We start from the raw sequence: 21,644 nt of genomic DNA, 5'->3' as shown, positions 1-21,644 counted from the left end.
GGGCGCTGTACAATGGCTGACCCTGTGCTCTGACCTCCAAAGGTCATGCAAAAAGACAAGTTCCCCTCGGGGACTAATAAAGTATATCAAAATTTAAAAAAATTAAAGTCTCTTCCTGTCACAGAACTTCCGCCTACTCATAGCTGCATTATTTTGTCCATCACATTTGTCACTCATTGAATGATAGCTCTTTGTGTGGGCTTAGTGTCTATTTGGAGTGTTGTGGTCTGAAAGGGGCCTCTGCAAAGAATTCAGTTCAACTCTGATTTACACCTTTGTTATCAGATGACATACAGGCTGGTCATGGTATGAAGACTTCAGCTGTCTTTTGGAATATAGATTGGGAGATAGGTGAAGCTGGATCTCTTCACTGTTACGTTTTCAGTTTTTACAGGCCTTGTCTGTCACCAAGAAGCCTAGCAGAATAGGCAGTGCCCACCTTGTCCTACAGTATGCGTCTGTCCAATTTAAACACATCACAAATGTATTTGCTTGGGTTATTTTTCACGTATGGTACTAATTGATATTGTCAGCAATCATCACTAGCAACTGCAGCTGTACAACTCAACTGTTCAATTCACGTGGATGCATAAGTGACTCAGCTGTGTTGTGGAAGCTACTTGGAACCTTTTGTAAGAAAACAGTTAACTAAATTCCATTATTTCAAGGAGAAATCCGAGGTATCATCAGAGTAGACTTGAACAGCAGACATCAACTATTGGAAAATGACATACCAGCTCACCAATGTCTATTGCAAATTACCTTTGTTTTATGTGAACTGCATCAATGGATATTTATTTGTTAATTAGACTGAATGTTGTTATATTGTAAATAAGAATTGAAACTAAAGATCTGGTATTACTGGAAATAAATATTAATGATTATTGGAAAGGCAGCTTAAGGTGACAAAAATATGCATGCTCAGGGTTCTTTTGTTGAAGCCAACAATGGGAGTTTAACCCAAAGACAAACTGAAGCACATTCTTAAGAGGTCACTACTGTAAATATTCATTAAAGAAACAGAAATGTTTCAGAAGGAATGCTTTAAGATAATTTCTGCCTAGGTATGCACATTATACTGCATAATTCCTAATAATGGAGCATTAAATCACAGGTTTAGTGTTGAGGAGGTTTATTTGAATTAATTAAAGTTACCTTTCTTGCAGGAATGAGATTTTGCAACTGAAGATGAAATATATCAAGAAATAAGGTGGAGAATTTACTCGCTATAAATACAGAGTTTATACAACTTATCTGAATAGGAATCTTTGTTAATAGACTATTTGTTGCTATGTTTCAAGACCATCAGAGATTATTATTGAACATAATCTGGAGGATGGCGGGATTCTGGGTGGCATGGTGATCCAGGGGTAATGCTGTAAGGAACCTTGAAGTTAGGACATTGGGTTGCGTGTCCCTGGTGGTTTCCAGCTTGGAGTTTACATGTTCTCCCCACGTCTTTATGTGTTTCCTCCATGAGGTCCAGTTTCCTCCCACAATCCGAAGACATGCAGGTTAGGTGAATTAGTGTTGCTGAAATGGCCCTAGAACATGTGGTTCCTTATTGCACTCTATGAATGCTGGGATAGGCTCCAGTTGCTCTGTGACTCTCCCATAGACAGGTGGTTTAGAAAGTTGGATGGATGCCTGGACATCTTGTAGGATATTGGGTTGCATGTCCCTGGTGGTTTCCAGCTTGGAGTTTACATGTTCTCCCCACATCTTTATGTGTTTCCTCCATGAGGTCCAGTTTCCTCCCACAATCCGAAGACATGCAGGTTAGGTGAATTAGTGTTGCTGAAATGGCCCTAGAACATGTGGTTCCTTATTGCACTCTATGAATGCTGGGATAGGCTCCAGTTGCTCTGTGACTCTCCCATAGACAGGTGGTTTAGAAAGTTGGATGGATACCTGGACATCTTGTAGTCAAACACATGTTCATAGGGTCATTCACATTCCGTGTACCAAGGGCAAAATCCAACTAAAATTCACCACCATCTGATAGAGTATGAGTTGAGTGCTGTTACAATATTTAGCATGGGAACTTAAAACCACTTACCTTACAGTCTGTAGCTTACAACTAAGGACTTTCATCTTTTTGATCGTTTGAAAAAGCAGTTCGTCAGTGGGCAATGTGACAGTAATGGTAATGTATAGAACACTATACAGTAATCCCTCGCTATATCGCGCTTCGCCTTTCGCGGCTTCACTCCATCGCGGATTTTATATGTAAGCATATTTAAATATATATCGCGGATTTTTCGCTGCTTCGCGGGTTTCTGCGGACAATGGGTCTTTTAATTTCTGGTACATGCTTCCTCAGTTGGTTTGCCCAGTTGATTTCATACAAGGGACGCTATTGGCAGATGGCTGAGAAGCTACCCAGTTTACTTTTCTCTTTCTCTTGCGCTGACTTTCTCTGATCCTGACGTAGGGGGATTGAGCAGGGGGGCTGTACGCACACCTAGACGATACGGACGCTCGTCTAAAAATGCTGAAAGATTATCTTCACGTTGCTATCTTTTGTGCAGCTGCTTCCTGAAACGACATGCTGCACGGTGCTTCGCATACTTAAAAGCTCAAAGGGCACGTATTGATTTTTGATTGAAAAACAAACTCTGTCTGTCTCTCTCTCTTTGTCTGCTCCTGACGGAGGGGGTGTGAGCTGCCGCCTTCAACAGCTTTGTGCCGCGGTGCTTCGCATACTTAAAAGCAGCCCTATTGACTTGTTTGCTTTTCTCTCTATCTCTGTGACAGCCTGTGCTCCTGACATGCACTCCTTTGAAGAGGAAGATATGTTTGCATTCTTTTAATTGTGAGACGGAACTGTCATCTCTGTCTTGTCATGGAGCACAGTTTAAACTTTTGAAAAAGAGACAAATGTTTGTTTGCAGTGTTTCAATAACGTTCCTGTCTCTCTACAACCTCCTGTGTTTCTGCGCAAATCTGTGACCCAAGCATGACAATATAAAAATAACTATATAAACATATGGTTTCTACTTCGCGGATTTTCTTATTTCGTGGGTGGCTCTGGAACGCAACTCCCGCGATGGAGGAGGGATTACTGTAATATTCTGGAACGAAGAGCTTGGCACCAATTAACATTATGTAGTCATGAATACTATGGTGCTCCAGTAGAACAGATATATAGACAAATTATAGTTTCACACAGAAAAATCACATACAAAAATGAAATGTATTGCAATATACCAGAAAAATATGAGGGTGTATCTTTCAGCATAATGTCAAATAGACGTACGATGGTAAATCAAAAAGTAAAGGCAATTTAAAAATGACAATAATTGCAATGGATAGAAGCTAATGCAAAACAAATATTGGCAATGGCTTATGGGTAATTCAAACATGCACAGCACAGTGCTCTGCCATTAGTGTAGTTCAGGGGTCAGCAATGTCAGTCCTGGAGAGCTGCAGTGGCTGAAGGGTTTTGTTCCAACCCAATTTCTTAATGAGAAGTCAGTTACTGCTGATGAAGCCACTTATTGCTTAAGTGACATTTTGAAGCTTCATTTTTAGTGGTCTCATTTGCTAACGTTCCCCACCCTTAATTGTTTATTTCAGTCTTAAACAGCTGCATTCATTGTTTTAATGGCTCCTTATTATAGTTCACCATCTAGCTTGTTTCGATTTACATCTGTGTGTGTTCATCATGCACTGTTTGATTTATTGAAACACTTAATAGAAAATGTGACAGGCTTCAGATCATTTTGATGATATCCTTGGAGGCTGGGGATCTGCACTGGCAATCGGAAGGTTACCAGTTCAAATCCTGTAAATGCCAATAGGGACTCTGCTCTTTTGGGCCCTTGAGCAAGGCCCTTAACCTGCAATTGCTGAGCACTTTGAGTAGTGAGAAAAGTGCTATATAAATGCAAAGAATTATTTTATTATTATTAAAAGAAAAAATCTACGATACAAGAACCTTACATTGCAGACTAACAAGCCATAAAATTAAATAAGGTCTGAGATTGAAAAGCATTGGTTTATAATTAAGCAATTGGATTGGAATGAAAACCTGTAGCCACTGCTGCTCTCCAGGACCGACATTGCTCACCCCTGGTCTAGTTGAAGCCAAGGTCAAATGAACATGAATGCTCCCTTGTGGTTTTGAACAATGCAATATAGTGAGATTTCTTTGGGCAGAGGAAGCAAAAAATGTTGAAATCCCTTTGAGGATGTTGGGTTGTGCAGGTCAGTAAATTGTTTATGTACCCATTTTATGTAAATTTTATGGCACCCCAAGTCATTATGCACTATGACATGTGTAGTTCCATAACTGGTATCCAAATGTGCAGAAACAGTGGACAACTTAATACGCCGTTCTTCTCTGATGAAGGCAATTCGCCATGTCGTGGGCTTGTGTGTGCGTTGCTGATGGTCGACCAGACAGAGCTTTGTTGGACACATTTGTCATTCCCACTTTAAACCTTTCTAACCATTCATAAATTTTTCATTGAGTCAAATTGTTTTCACTTCTGTACTGACCTTGGTTCTCACTTCAGCTAGACTAATTTCAGAATTACCCATGAGCCATTGCAAATGTGTTGTATTGCATCACCTTCTTTCATTTGCGGTTACCCTATAATTTTCAAATTGCCTTTACTTTTTGAGTTACCCCCCCCCCCCCAATACTTTATATACACATTTTTAAGATTATATTTGAAAAGTAAAGAAGCATATGATTCACTTACTATATTGTAACAAATTTTTTTCCAAATATATTTTGCATAAGACATGTAATATCCTGTGTGTTTAGATCTATGCTTCAGACAGATCATTTATTAATTTGCCTTACTGTTTTACCTGGAAAAAACTAAACACGTCTTGCCAGTGAATCTGCTTAGTTTTGAACTAGGAGGTCATGTCATCTCTTATACCCCCTCAGTTGTTACAATATATTGTGCAGTATGTTGCAACTAGTTTTTATAGCATCGTATAAATATATTTTCTAAAATATATCTGACAGTATATTATTCTGTGCATTTTAAAAATATATTAAAAAATATATTTAAATATTTTAGGAAATAACATACTGCAATAATTAATATATTTTGCTATATATTTCAGCATAGTACAAGATATTGTAATATATTGTAAAGGACAGCCGGGTCCCATGCCCGGAAGGGACGCCCCTGCTGCATCTGTTCCGGGGGAGCAGCCATGGACACTTCAGTACCTCCCCCGGGACACTTGGTGGCAGCCTCCCTGGCGGACGATGATTCCCCAACCTGGTGCATGGCTCCATGGGAGATGGAGTCCTCCACAACCTGGTTGGGGGCTCGGATGGCCACTAGGGGGAGCTGCATGGAGTCTGCAGCCCGGCTGGTCAAATCTGCAGCCCCACCCGGAAATGCAATTAGGACCAGGTGGTCAAGCACCTGGAACGCTTCCGGGTGAGCCAGCCACCACCACTCGGGAGCCAGAGTCGGGAGGAGGAGGACTACGCTTAAGGAGGAGTGGTGGGAGAGTAGAGAAGGAATTGCTGGTGTGGAAAAGAGTGCTTTTGGGACTGTGTATTGCCTGTGGGTCACGGGGAAGATGTGCGCCCCCGGGTGAAGAAAAATAAAAGCCCTTGTGTTTTATATGTGCCTCTGTGTCATTCTGTGCCGGGTCAGGCGCCTATATAGCACCTTTTCTACAATATTTATCCCTGAAGTATATCATAAATTATTTTAAAATACAGTATATTAACACTATTAGTAATTTACTTTAAAAATATTTCCTTTTTGTAAATGATAGCTAAAATAAAGAAAAAGTATTGAACTGAACAATTGGCAGTTATTTTAGATTAATATATTCATCCTTAGAGGCAATAAAAAAGAAAGCTAGGAGGTGGTTAGTTATTTTGTCACAGTATCACATTTATGATGCCTCACTTGAGGAGTGTTGTTATCTTCTTTTTCTTCATCTTCAATCCCCAGATGTCCTCCTCACAGTACAGTGGTGGAGTGTCTCAGTCCACTTAAAAGACCAACTCCTCAGCTTTCCCACTATCCTCTCCTTTCTACCAGTGACTTGTGTGATTATTTCCTCAGGCTTCCCGTAGCTTTGCCACCCAAGTGCATTATCATAAAATTAATGAATAAGTAACACACTATGGGTCTCCTGTTTTTCTGAAAATGTCACTTAATGACCATCTTTATAGTTATAGTATGATGTCAAATCTGGAGATAATTGGAAATAGATAAAGAAGTCATACTTGACTAAATCTTTATTCCATTTCTCAACATTCAAGCCTGTGAGTACTTCTTGAAATACTCTCATATTGCAGAAAAACCCTGGAGAGGTGGAGATATGCTCTAGTGAGGAGAGGAATGAAGGTCAGTAGGAACAAGACAGAATACATGTGTGTGAATGAGAGGGAGGTCAGTGGAATGGTGAGGATGCAGGGAGTAGAGTTGGTGAAGGTGGATGAGTTTAAATACTTGGGATCAACAGTACAGAGTAATGGAGATTGTGGAAGAGAGGTGAAAAAGAGAGTGCAGGCAGGGTGGAATGGGTGGATAAGAGTGTCAGGAGTAATCTGTGACAGACGGGATTCAGCAAGAGTGAAAGGGAAGGTCTACAGGACGGTAGTGAGACCAGCTATGTTATATGGGTTGGAGACGGTGGCACTGACCAGAAAGCAGGAGACAGAGCTGGAGGTGGCAGAGTTAAAGATATTAAGATTTGCACTGGGTGTGACAAAGATGGACAGGATTAGAAATGAGGACATTAGAGTGTCAGCTCAAGTTGGATGGTTGGGAGACAAAGTCAGAGAGGTGAGATTGCGTTGGTTTGGACATGTGCAGAACAGAGTATATTGGGAAAAGGGTGCTAAGGATAGAGCTACCAGGGAAGAGGAAAAGAGGAAGGCCTAAGAGAAGGTTTATGGATGTGCTGAGAGAGGACATGCAGGTGATGGATGTAACAGAACAAGATACAGAGGACAGAAAGATATGGAGGAAGATCCGCTGTGGCAACCCCTAATGTGAGCAGCCAAAAGAAGAAGAAGAAGGAAGCAAATTAGAGGAGTGGGGATGTGGTTTTGGCTGGTGAGAGTTACAGTCAAACAATTGCATTCACATGCACATCACTGAAGACCTTCATCAATATGGGGTGATATCATAATGCCTGAATACTTTTGAAACACCCACTTTAACTGGACAAAGGTAATTAAAACCAAACTAAAAATTTAAGTCACAAATATTGACATTTTCTCACTTAGAGGAATCCCTAAATTACAGCTAACATACAAACTAAAGAAGGTAGCAGAAGAACTCTAACTGCTTCCGTGCATTTGGAAAATTTGTAATCATGACATTCATATCACACATGAAAATCTACTGTAGCCTTTCTCATTTAGTGCTGCAATCTTGAAATAATTCATAAATGACTCGCTGTACCTGCTCTGCTGTACAGATTCTGATCCTGCTGTGGTATTGAGTCCCTCAGTCTATTAATTGCTATGCCCGTCCATTTCATTCTTTTTATTCTGAGTAGTGTCAGGATGTTTGCATGCTGCTAACTGGCTCGCTAATTCCATGCCATTTTTCTTATGTTTGAATTTTCTCGTAAATCCACAGCACCTTATTCCATTGATTTTTGGTATATTCTTACTGGATGTTTCAAAAGAATTTTGTGTGGCTTACTTCTAGGTGCTTCGATGAAAGAAGCTCAGTACTAGAACATAATTTCACCATAGTATACTTGTTTATGAAGAAGGAAATGAAAGTGACAGATGGAAAGGAAAGAAGGAAATGAAAGTTACTGAAGAAAATGTGTAAAGGGCTGTTATCTGTAAAAGTAACTAAAAAAAAACAACTTATCTGTAAAGGGTAACACAATGATACCAGATAAAATTGCATCTTTGCCCAAGAAGCATCTCAGATAATAATGGAATAATAGTGAATGAGAGGAAGGTCAGTGAAATGGTGAGGATGCAAGTAGTAGAGTTGGCGAAGCTGATGAGTTTAAATACTTGGGATCAACAGTACAGAGTAACAGGGAGTGTGGAAGAGAAGTGAAAAGGAGAGTGCAGGCAGGGTGGAATGGGTGATGAAGAGTGTCAGGAGTAATTTGTGGCAGACGGGTATCAGCAAGAGTGAAAAGGAAGGTCTACAGGATGGTAGAGAGACCAGCTATGTTATATTGTCCTTCAAACCTCAACATACTCCTTCAGTTCAATGACTCAAATCCAAGGCTAGAACAGCCATCAATACAAATCAGTACATACATCGATAAGACAGAATGTTGTTGTCAGCAGGGAAAAATTTGACTTTTTAAAGAGACTCATTAAATAAATTAAGTAGATGGGTAAATAATATTATATATCCATACTATGGTCTGAACACTGTGGTAGAAATTTAACATCTTTTTAAAGAAAGAAATATCCAATAACAGGACAAATCAGTAATTAGGCAGGAGAAAAGCTGTTCATGGTATCTTTTAATTACTCCTCAGCAAAATACTTTAGAGGGAGCATTCAGTCTGTTATAGCCTGGTCAGAATGATCTGAGAAACAAAGAATAGAGGTTCATTTTATAAACTACAGAATTTACATGCACTGTCTATCAATGCATGCATTTACTCTGGCTGGTCCATTGGTTTACTGATACAGCGCATTGCAGCACCCACCACATGACAAACCAATTCAGGATCCCAGATTAGGACCCAAATGCAGCCATACAACGGGTGACACCTCAGTACCACACTACTTCAGATGGAGTGGAACCATTGTGAGTTTTTTTTTTATTGAGGCTGGAGTGTCAATTCTGCCACCAACCCCCATGTTTTTTCCTGCAGGTTGGAGGGCCTACATGGAGGGCTGGGTGCAGATTAACGTCATACCCAGGATGGAGCAATTGTAAGTTAAGGGCCTTGCTAAACAGACCAACGAAGTAGAGTCACTTTTGGCATTTACGGGATTCAAACTGGTAACCTTCTGATTGCCAGTGCAGATCCCTAGCCTCTGAGCCGTCACTCTGCCCACCCAAATGACTTATATAAAATAAAAGTCTGTTATATTATATTCTGGGTCTTCTTATACCTTTGAGTTCAGCCACCACCCTTGAAATTTCTGTGCATATTACAACTGTCCATTCTGGTTGCTTTACAGGACATCTGCTAATTTCTTAGCCATCATTCAGTACATTTTGTTGTTCATTTGACCTTTATCGGGTTTCCTGATATGCCTGCAAAGGTTTCTGACATTTATTAACCCTTTATACTATTTCTTTAAGATGAAAGCTTTGTTACCCTAAAATTATTCTTCCACAACACACACCAGAATGACCAAAAGGTAGAAAATTCAAAAGAAAGAAAACATCTGACTTGGCAGTCCCAGTCCCATCGAGGCATCATGCAGATATATTGCTGTTGGTATAAAGGACCCCCCATCACGTTTCCTGACACACTTCTGATGAATGATTTGTTGGCTGAAAATACTCAGTGTTGGTCAGAGAGAGGATGAGCACCATCGTTCATAATGTCACTCAGTTTTGTTTTAATTCTCTCTATCTCTATGACCACTAGGGGGTCCAGACTGTGTCCCATAACTAAGCATACCTTTTAATCAGCTTGTTGATCTGTTGGGCCTCTCTTGACGTGATGTTACCAGCTTAGCACAACACAGTGTAGAAATTCACACAGGCCATCACAGAGTTGTAGAAGATGTGAAGGATGTCACTTCCCACATTATAGGACACAGTCTCCTAAGAAAGAAGAGCCTGTTCTGCCCTCTTCTCTGAGCCCTTTATTATAGAGTTCCTCTGTGTTACCAGACTGTTTCAACCTAAAAATAAATAAATGAACTGCAACAAGTAGCACAAAAATATAATTACTTTCAGTTCCAAAGCAAATTTCACAAGACTGCAATCTCACAGCATAAATTTCTTTTCCTGTACTGTGTATCTAGTACAAACTGATGGATCCAGAATTCCTTATGAAGTCTAAAATGATTATAAAAATATTCTTTACATAACATACAGAAATAAACATGCTAACAATTGACTAGTAATTCACTATAAATTATATTTTCAAAGTTAAATATACCTACAATATGTATTTTTTAATGTCATTAATAAACAAACTCATGACTATCTATATAAAACAAAACTATATACACTAGTACTACTAAACACTAAAATTAAACAGTCATTTACACCTTCCCTTCATATGTGGACAAATATATATTTATAAAATTGCTGTATATCGGAAGTATAAAGAAACTTATACACAATACATTTGGAAATGGGCTTGCTACAATATATTAAGGAAAATATAAGACATGCAATATGCTGTGTGGCAAGGCCGATGGTAAACCTTCCACGTCTTTTCTGTTTACTGTACCTGCTGGAAAAGGCTTCCCAACAATTTCAAGTTATTTTGAACTCCGCGTAACTCACTAAAAGTCGTTCTAAGTAGGTAGACATGTCAGCATAGGTGGGCTTCAATTTCTAGCCTCATTGGTCACTTATACTTGGTTAATAATAAGTTTGTAATTTGTGCTGTCGCAGTGTGACTTGGTCTAGGATAAATCTCAAAATAAGAAACACTTATCAGATATCTGTTGGATATTATTGTTAATGCAGGGTTAATATCCATCCATCCATCCATTGTCTCCCGCTTATCCGAGGTCGGGTCGCGGGGGCAGCAGCTTGAGCAGAGATGCCCAGACTTCCCTCTCCCCGGCCACTTCTTCTAGCTCTTCCGGGAGAATCCCAAGGCGTTCCCAGGCCAGTCGAGAGACATAGTCCCTCCAGCGTGTCCTGGGTCTTCCCCGGGGCCTCCTCCCGGTTGGACGTGCCCGGAACACCTCACCAGGGAGGCGTCCAGGAGGCATCCTGATCAGATGCCCGAGCCACCTCATCTGACTCCTCTCGATGCAGAGGAGCAGCGGCTCTACTCTGAGCCCATCCCGGATGACTGAGCTTCTCACCCTATCTTTAAGGGAAAGCCCAGACACCCTGCGGAGGAAACTCATTTCAGCCGCTTGTATTCGCGATCTTGTTCTTTCGGTCACTACCCATAGCTCATGACCATAGGTGAGGGTAGGAACATAGATCGACTGGTAAACTGAGAGCTTCGCCTTCCGGCTCAGCTCCTTTTTCACCACGACAGACCGATGCAATGCCCGCATTACTGCGGATGCCGCACCGATCCGCCTGTCGATCTCACGCTCCATTCTTCCCTCACTCGTGAACAAGACCCCGAGATACTTGAACTCCTCCACTTGGGGCAGGATCTCGCTACCAACCCTGAGAGGGCACTCCACCCTTTTCCGGCTGAGGACCATGGTCTCGGATTTGGAGGTGCTGATTCTCATCCCAGCCGCTTCACACTCGGCTGCGAACCGATCCAGAGAGAGCTGAAGATCACGGCCTGATGAAGCAAACAGGACAACATCATCTGCAAAAAGCAGTGACCCAATCCTGAGCCCACCAAACTGGACCCTCTCAACACCCTGGCTGCGCCTAGAAATTCTGTCCATAAAAGATATGAACAGAATCGGTGACAAAGGGCAGCCCTGGCGGAGTCCAACTCTCACTGGAAACGGGTTCGACTTACTGCCGGCAATGCGGACCAAGCTCTGGCACCAATCGTACAGGGACTGAACAGCCCTTATCAGGGGGGCCGGTACCCCATACTCTCGGAGTACCCCCCACAGGATTCCCCGAGGGACACGGTCGAATGCCTTTTCTAAGTCCACAAAACACATGTAGACTGGTTGGGCAAACTCCCATGCACCCTCCAGGACCCTGCTAAGGGTATAGAGCTGGTCCACTGTTCCGCGACCAGGATGAAAACCACACTGTTCCTCCTGAATCCGAGGCTCGACTATCCGACGGACCCTCCTCTCCAGGACCCCTGAATAGACTTTTCCAGGGAGGCTGAGGAGTGTGATCCCTCTGTAGTTGGAACACACCCTCCGATCCCCCTTCTTAAAGAGGGGGACCACCACCCCGGTCTGCCAATCCAGAGGCACTGTCCCTGATGTCCATGCGATGTTGCAGAGGCGTGTCAGCCAAGACAGTCCTACAACATCCAGAGCCTTGAGGAACTCCGGGCGTATCTCATCCACCCCCGGGGCCCTACCACCAAGAAGTTTTTTGACCACCTCGGTGACCTCAGTCCCAGAGATGGGGGAGCCCACCTCTGAGTCCCCAGGTTCTGCTTCCTCATTGGAAGGCATGTTAATGGGATTGAGGAGGTCTTCGAAGTATTCCCCCCACCGACCCACAACATCCCGAGTCGAGGTCAGCAGCGCACCATCCCCACCATATACAGTGTTGACACTGCACTGCTTCCCCTTCCTGAGACGCCGGATGGTGGACCAGAATCTCCTCGAAGCCGTCCGAAAGTCATTCTCCATGGCCTCCCCAAACTCCTCCCACGCCCGAGTTTTTGCCTCAGCAACCACCAAAGCCGCATTCCGCTTGGCCTGCCGGTACCTATCAGCTGCCTCCGGGGTCCCACAGGACAAAAGGGTCCTGTAGGACTCCTTCTTCAGCTTGACGGCATCCTTCACCGCCGGTGTCCACCAGCGGGTTCGGGGATTGCCGCCACAACAGGCACCGACCACCTTACAGCCACAGCTCCGGTCAGCTGCCTCAACAATAGAGGCACGGAACATGGCCCATTCGGACTCAATGTCCCCCACCTCCCTCGGGATGTGGTCGAAGTTCTGCCGGAGGTGGGAGTTGAAGCTACTTCTGACAGGGGGCTCTGCCAGACGTTCCCAGCAGACCCTCACAACACGTTTGGGCCTACCACGCCTGACCGGCATCCTCCCCCACCATCGAAGCCAACTCACCACCAGGTGGTGATCAGTTGACAGCTCCGCCCCTCTCTTCACCCGAGTGTCCAAGACATGTGGCCGCAAGTCCGACGACACGACCACAAAGTCGATCATCGAACTGAGGCCTAGGGTGTCCTGGTGCCAAGTGCACATATGAACACCCCTATGCTTGAACATGGTGTTCGTTATGGACAATCCGTGACGAGCACAGAAGTCCAATAACAAAACACCACTCGGGTTCAGATCAGGGGGGCCATTCCTCCCAATCACGCCCTTCCAGGTCTCACTGTCATTGCCCACGTGAGCATTGAAGTCTCCCAGCAGAATGAGGGAGTCCCCAGAAGGTATGCCCTCTAGCACCCCCTCCAGGGACTCCAAAAAGGGTGGGTACTCCGAACTGCTGTTCGGTGCATACGCACAAACAACAGTTAGGACCCGTCCCCCCACCCGAAGGCGAAGGGAGGCTACCCTCTCGTCCACCGGGGTAAACCCCAATGTACAGGCTCCAAGTTGGGGGGCAATAAGTATACCCACACCTGCTCGGCGCCTCTCACCGGGGGCAACTCCAGAGTGGTAGAGAGTCCAGCCCCTCTCAAGGAGATTGGTTCCAGAGTCCAAGCTGTGCGTCGAGGTGAGTCCAACTATATCTAGCCGGAACCTCTCAACTTCGCGCACTAGCTCAGGCTCCTTCCCCTTCAGAGAGGTGACATTCCACGTCCCAAGAGCCAGTTTCTGTAGCCGAGGATCGGACCGCCAAGGTCCCCGCCTTCGGCCACCACCCAACTCACACTGCACCCGACCTCCTTGGCCCCTCCCATAGGTGGTGAGCCCATGGGAAGGGGGACCCACGTTGCCTCTTCGGGCTGTGCCCGGCCGAGCCCCATGGGTGCAGGCCCGGCCACCAGGCGCTCGCCATCGAGCCCCACCTCCAGGCCTGGCTCCAGAGTGGGGCCCCGGTGACCCGCGTCCGGGCAAGGGAAAACGCCGTCCAAAATTGTTTTTCTTCATAGGAGGTTTGTTTAACCGCTCTTTGTCTCATCCCTCACCTAGGACCAGTTTGCCTTGGGTGGCCCTACCAGGGGCATAAAGCCCCGGACAACAGAGCTCCTAGGATCATTGGGACACGCAAACCCCTCCACCACGATAAGGTGACGGTTAAAGGAGGGGAGGGTTAATATATTTTTTAAAAATATACATAGTACTAGGGTGTTGTACCGTGTTAGCCATTATGAATGTAGACAAAAGCCAAGCAAAATGACACCTTTTATTGGCTAACTAAAAAGATTACAATATGCAAGCTTTCGAGGCAACTCAGGCCCTTTCTTCAGGCAAGATGTAATCATCTTGTTTACATCCTGCAGTCTCGAACGCAGCAGCTTGGCTTTTGCTTTTGACAGACCCAAATCTCTGACCAAATCGTTTAATTTGGACTGTGTTATCAGATGTAGATCGCCTGATGAGCACAGTTCAAAATCCGGGTCAATGTCATTGTCAGTACCCTGCATTGCAGTTTCTTCATCTGGTTTGTCTAAGGTCCAATCCTCTGGTGGTTTCCAAATTGGAAGACTGTCGTAATGTGGCACAGATCTCATTGCTGAAGGCAGATTAGAATATTCAATTGACTTCTTGTTTTTGGCAGAGAAACCAGACACCTTAGTCAAACAGAAGTAACAGTCTGTCACATGGTCTTTCTGTTCTCGCCATATCATCGGAATAGCAAATGGCATCGTCTTTAGAGTGCCTCTGAGCCAGGCTCTCAGACTGACAGCACATGCTGTACAGCAAATGTGAGGTGCCCATTCCTTGTCTTGATCACCAATTTTGCAGCCGAAATACAGATGATAAGCTTTCTTCACAAGAGCAGTCATCCAACGTCTCTGAGGCGCAAGTGTATATTCGCCACAGATATAGCAGAATGTATCGCGGCTGTTACGACATTGACGAGACATATCGCCCGACACCAAAACGTCTATAGCATCAAGCTTACTTACTGTTATATTGCTACAGATACTATACTTTACTATACTGATACTATACAGACACACTGACTATCTATATTAACCAAATGATCGGTTTACCGAAAAAAAAAGTTGTGTCTTATTGGGAGCTGAACAAGATTAACCTTTCATCATACAGCTTAACATGGAGGACAGACAGGCATCCCGGCTGGATGACGGCATGACTTCTTGCCAAGATGGAAGGTGTTAGCGGATAGATGAGTGACAGAGCCCTCTTGTGGCACCCAGGGACCCTGACAGGGTTGCACTTCCAGATTCCAGTTCCCATGAACCCCTGTGTGTCCAAACTTGGATACCTCCAGTGGACAACTACCGCCTAATGTATGTGGGTTTGAACTGCTCCTGGCCTCCGGCTTCTGCTTGTCCATTCTCTGGCACTTTCCATCTTGACAAGAGGTCATGCAGTTGTCCAGCTGGGATGCCCGTTTGTCCTCCATGGCACTCACAACAGCTGCATGCATTCAGAATTACAAACCATAAATAAAACCTGAGATTGTCTCTGGAGCACACAAATCTGAACTACTTTAAAGCGCACATTGCAAAGTTGTCCAAATCATGTTTCATCCCTCTTAAAAATGCTGGAAAATTAAGGTGCTTTCTAAATAAACATGATTTTGAGAAATTAATTCATGCATGTATTTCTAGTAGGATTGACTATTGCAATGCTGTGTTCACTGGATGTTCAGACTGTTCTCTATACAGCCTCCAGTTAATCCAAAATGCGGCTGCAAGAAATATTACAAGAACAAGAAAATACGAACACATAACTCCAGTTCTTAAATCTTTACACTGGCTCCCGGTTAAGTTTAGGGCGGATTTCAAAATCCTCCTTTTAACATATAAAGCATTAAATGGCCAAGGTCCAGCTTACTTGTCTGACCTTATCATGACTTACAAACCAGAGCGCATGTTAAGATCTCAGGATGCCGGTCTGCTAATGATTCCAAGGATTAATAAAATAACAGTGGGAGGCCGAGCTTTTAGTTACAGGGCCCCTAAACTGTGGAATGGTCTGCCTGCTACTATAAGAGATGCCCCTTTGGTCTCAGCTTTTAAATCCCGGGTGAAGACTCACTACTTCAGTTTAGCATACCCTGACTAGAGCTGCTGATTAACTGTACAGACTGCATCTCTGTTGTTAGTCATTAGCACTAAAACATAAGTAACATGATAGTTATAATTTGTTACTAACCCTCACCTATTCTGTTTCTCTTCTCGGTACTGAAATGTGGCACTTGGTGCCATGGCCCACCTGCCAAGTTGTTTTGCCTGCCTAAGGTAAAGTCATCCCTGATGGAGGATCGCAGGAATCGTGGGAAAGAGGGGTCCTTTCATCGGATTAGCTGACCCAGCGCTGTCTCAGCTGTGGTATGGACAAATGGGGGAGGCAGTTTGATGGCTGCGGTCTCCAGGACTCTAAACAAATCCAAGTCATATTATGGGATATCATCTACTGTTAAATGCTGCTCCATACTGTAATATTTTTATTTTTATATTGTATCGAGGATTTGTTCTGTTCTGTGTATTGTATTGTATTGTATTGTTCTTTTTGACACCCACTGCACGCCCAACCTACCTGGACAGGGGTCTCTCTTGAACTGCCTTTCCCAAGGTTTCTTCCATTTTTTTCCCTACAAGGGTTTTTTGGGAGTTTTTTCTTGTCTTCTTAGAGAATCAAGGCTGGGGGGATGTCAAGAGGCAGGGCCTGTTAATGCCCATTGCGGTACTTCTTGTGTGATTTTGGGCTATACAAAAATAAATTGTATTGTATTGTACTGTAGCTTGAAAGATTTTGATAACCAAAGAATAAGAGCTACAATTTTAACAATAAAATAGACATCTCACTTAAATATACAGTAAGTTACTTAGCTGTAATCAGTTTCTTTGATTATCAAGACTCTTTTTGTTCTATTTTCAAAATCACCTGCAGAACATAAAACATTCAGGAAGTTAACTGTGGCTGTCACCAGAAGGAGCAGGAGGCAGCTGTGCCTGGAAGATCAAAGACACTGCTTGATTTAAAAAAATTGGCTCGTGTTTCTATGTCTGTAAACTTTTCCAAATATAATATCTAAAGCAGAAAAAAAGATAAAAATAAAACTGTTGTAAGTTTTATTTTTCATTATTCATTTGTACTTTTTCATGTAGTAAAGTTTGAAGAACAGGGTAAGAACTGATTCCTGTGTCTCTGCCTTATATTTGATTCTGAATTACAGTATATACTTTTTTGATATATCACTGGTGTCAAAATTCTGCAGAAGATCCTGAGGGAATGGAAAAGAAAATCATTGGTCTTATTTTTACTTCTTACAGGCAAGTGTTTCTTGAAACGACCACGAGTCAGCAATCAGACTTCTGTTAATCTGCCCATAACTGGTTTAAATTGTTTTTCCTTCAGGGTTACCATGGTTTCACCGAACAAGAAATCAAGATTCAAACACTCAGGTGGGACAGCATATGGTAGTAAATGGCAGATGGGAGGACTGCCTGTAATTTTAGATCGTGGTAAGCAGAAGGGTATTGTCATGATAAAGAAGCATTGTCGGTTCTGCAAAAAAGAAAGAGACTATCATCTGCATAAACTGATTGTGTCACTTTGTAAAGAAAGCACAAAATACCAGTTTCGAGAAGATTAATATTTTTCCACCTTGTCTTACTGTGTGATCCCCAGCAAGTGAATTCTAAGTCAATTCTAAAAAAGTGTATGGAAACAATTGAGCTGTATCCTGATTTTGTCATTGGATAAAGCCAAATGTGCAATAATAGCAATGAATGATTACACTAACAGAATCTACTGACTACATGAGAGTGGAATTGGAATCGGGAGAGGTCACTAAGTCGAAATTTTCAAGCCAAAGATGAGAACCAATAAGATAAAGGGTTAAGCAAACTGTGCTCAGGACACGTATCAGGAATTGTGAAGAGGAGCAGGCCAGCACCAGTTCTTTGGGGCATCCCCATGCTTTTCAGGTGCACCCTTGACATCTCTCCATGCCAGGACACATGGCAGGACCAAACTCCCTGAGAACAGTCCCATTGATGCCAAAGTCAGTGGGGATAGCTAAAAGGATCTGGCGGTTGAAAACAGTTGTACTCTTAAGTTGTAATATTTCAGATTGTTACCATCAGATCTTGTCATCAACCTGACTTTCTGCCTGGCAAGAAGCAGATCTGGAGTTGTGGATGCCAGTCACTTGGCCCTGTGAGCTTGGCTTATTTATATGGGGGTAACAGATACAACAACAATAATTTATTTCATAAGAAAAGAAATACAATTACAAGAAAGAAAAAGCAAGCAGAACAAACCATATATTAACAATATAGTTACATTCTCCAAGGGTTAACCCTTAAACCGGCTATAGTCGGTTACTAATGCAATTTGCCAACATGCTGGAGCCAAGTATATTTGGCGATGTACATTCGTTGAACGCCGCAACCAGCTATAGTCGGTTCCAAGTGCAATTGACCAGCATGCCGGAGCTGGTCAGTCAGTGCCATACATTCGTTGAGACGCCAGCTCATGGCCACTGCCGCCCCTGGCAGCACTGAAGCATCACTGTCCCTGAGATTCAGCCTCTGCACTAGACTAGCCTGACAGCATCAGCGTTGGCCTCTGTGTGCTTGCATGCAGCCAGTTCAAGCGCAGTTGGCTCTGTGATTTACTGAATTACATCAATGGCGTCAGTTGCACCTTGTACATATAATAATAGATTGTTGCAGTAGTGTTTTTTATAGTTTTTAAAGTTCATTGGCAGTGTGTAAAATGATCAGTGTTGCAGTAATTGTGATGCTCTTTGCATGAAAAAAATATGCGTTCCATTAAAATTTCACTTTTTCTTGGTAAATTGTGACATTTCCTTAAAAAGTGCAGCAAAAAAGTATTTGGTATCCGAGGGTGCATTAACCCCCCCAAGTATGTGGTGGATTAAGGGTTAAAAATCAAAGAATAAAAAAACATAACAAAAACAACAATTTATTTCTTGTATAGCCAAAATCACACAAGGAATGCTTCAATGGGCTTTAACAGGCCCCATTTTTGACAGCCCTCCCACCCTTGACTCCCTAAGAAGACAAAAAACTCCCAAAAGTAGGGAGAAAATGGAAGAACTCATGGGAAAGGCAATTCAGAGAGCCACACAATCTTCCAGGTAGGTTGGCGTGCAATGGTTGTCAAAAAATGTGGTAAATACAACATACAATACAGAACAGAACACAAGTAACCCTCTTCACATAGCTAGATGGCCAATCTGTCATGGCCGCCTCAGACATACAATACAGCAATATATACGACTTTGTTCTTGCACAGCACTCCTCACCAAGTGCAGACACAGAGCGTCGTGACAACTCTCAAGGTAAAATGCAAGTATAGATTATACCACTAATTAAATTCAGAGCTAGAACATAAGGATACAGATTTGTTCAAATACATCCAAAACAAAGTAGAAAGCAATTAACACAAATAAAAAATGACAATATCTGTACATCAGCTAATTGTAGAACCACAGTCAGATTTTAGAAAAGGAATCAGACAAGCCAAACAGAGTAATGGAGACATTGGCCAACTTACCATCTACCCCCAGCAGTGTGAAGATTATGTTTTTTGATTTCTTCTGTGCTTTTGACACCATCCAGCCGTCCCTTTTAAGGTGTAAACTCAGAGACATGCAGGTGGGTGAGCCTGTGGTGTCCTGGAGAATGGACTATCTGTCAGGCAGACCGCAGTTTGTGAGACTCAAAGACTGTATGAGCAACACTGGAGCACAGCCAGGAACAGTCTTGTCTCCTGTTCTCTTCACTGTTTACACCTCAGACTATAAAGATAACACCAGGTCATGTCACTTGCAGACATTCTCAGACGATTCTGCACTTATGGGGTGTATTGATAAGGGGGACGAGACAGAGTAGAGGAGTCAGGTGGAGAAGTTTGAGAATGTCTGCAACTTAACACCAGCAAAACCAAGGAACTGTTTATTGACCTTTGCCACACCAAAGAGCCTCTATGCCCAGTCACTATTCAGTTAGTGGATGCAGAAGTGGTCCATTCCTACAAGTAACTGGTGTTCCACGTTAATGACAGGTTGATCTCAGAATACAGAGGCACCATATAAGAAAGGGCAAAGAAGGCTCTTTTTCTCCTCAGGAGATTGCTTTCCTTTGATGTGGGAAGTGACATCCTTCACATCTTCTATAACTCTGCCCAGTGGGACTTTCTACACTGTGGTGTGCTGGGCTGGTGACATCAATTCAAGAGAAGCTCACCAAATCAACAAGCTAATTAAAAGGGCAAACTCAGTTATGAGACACACTCTGGACCACCTAGAGGTTGTGGCTAAGGAGAGAATTAAAACAAAACAGAGTGCCATTATGAACAATGCTGCACATCCTCTCACTGACACACCCACAGTGAGGACTTTCAGCCACCGAATTATTCAGCAGAAGTGTGTCAAGGAACACGACTAGGGCTCCTTTATACCAATACGTCTTCATAATGCCTCACTTTTTTTTTCTTTTTAATTTTCTTTCTTTATAGTCATTCTGGTGTATGTTCAGACCAAAGTGTGTATGTGTATAATTATTTTTTTAATAATTACTTATGTGCCTATTTATGTATTTATTTATTTGAAGAGCTTATGTAAAAATCCAAGTTTCCCCCTAAGGATAAGATCATTCTACTTGATGATTCCAGTACTCCAATATCTAAGATGATTTCTCCATGGGCAGACAAACTTGGCAGTAGAGCAGGGGCACCAAGTACCACATGAAGATACAGAAAAGAAAAATAATGGAGGGTTAGTAATGGTTTATAGATTGTGGAAATCAGCCCGGCTACAGACAGAGACTCAGGACACCCAAGTCCAAAAACACACACGTTTATTGTTCTTCTGCTTTACAGGACCACACAATGCTCAGTCCTCTCTTCTCCAACTACCTCCACTCCTCTCCCACAAGCTCTGTCTCCCGACTCCGGCTCCTCGAATGGAGTGAGGCGGCCCCTTTTATATTTCACTCGGATGAGCTGCAGATGTTCTTTGATGATTTCCCTGCAGCACTTCCTCGTGTGGCGGAAGTGCTGTCTGAACTCCAGGTGCCTTCAGTTCCTCTTCCACCAGCAGTTCCTGGTGTGGCAGAAGTGCTGCATTCCATGGCTCCGGAATGATCTGGGCGGCTGCCTCTCTCCTGGTCCTTCCATTCTCCAGGTGTCCCGGTGGGGCAAGCTCCCCGCTCATCTGCCACAACATATACATATTTTAGTACTAATGACTAACAACAGAGATGCAATTGTTAATCAGCATCTCTAGTCAGGTTATTCTAAACTGAAGTAGCAAGTCTTCAGCCTGCATTTAAAAGCTGAGACTGAAGGGGCACCTTTTATAGTAGCAACCAGCATAGGGGCCCAGTAAGTAAAAGTTTGACCTCCTACTAATTTTTCTGTTAATTCTAAATAAATACATAAATCAGTTTCTTGCTACATGGCACTAACATTTAAAACCTCCAGTGTGGAGGATAGCATGTTTATCAACACTGACATAAGAAATTAAACTCTCCCGCCTAGAACAGTTGTTTGTTTTCACTCTTCTCTATTTCCCATTTGCATAATTAGCCTTTTAATGACCAGAAAGCCACATTATAGAACATAATCCATTATTCTCACCACACTACTGTACATCAACAATAATAATGACCCTGTAAGTCTTTTTCAGTCTTCTATAAAACCACACAAGTGCCTGTCTCCTTAACCGGCAAGGCCTATTATGTGTGTTATCAATGCCTGCATTATACTGTATGGTCGGCAGTTAAGCAAGCAGCAGCGTTCAAAGACAATTTAACAT

General features: G+C 43.0%; 1 long non-coding RNA gene across 1 annotated transcript in view; it reads left to right on the top strand.

Moving 5' to 3' along the window:
• Window positions 1-8,009: 8,009 nt before the first annotated feature.
• LOC127528448 (uncharacterized) overlaps window positions 8,010-21,644 on the top strand; it is a 90,857-nt gene continuing 77,222 nt past the window's right edge. Inside the window, exon 1 of the long non-coding RNA XR_007935344.1 lies at window positions 8,010-8,113. This is a non-coding gene — a long non-coding RNA (uncharacterized LOC127528448). The remainder of the gene's footprint in view (window positions 8,114-21,644) is intronic.

The sequence above is a fragment of the Erpetoichthys calabaricus genome, chromosome 6 (assembly GCF_900747795.2).
Source record: "Erpetoichthys calabaricus chromosome 6, fErpCal1.3, whole genome shotgun sequence".
In the NCBI taxonomy this organism is placed as follows: Eukaryota; Metazoa; Chordata; class Cladistia; order Polypteriformes; family Polypteridae; genus Erpetoichthys; species Erpetoichthys calabaricus.
This window is presented reverse-complemented; position numbering and strand designations above follow the sequence as displayed.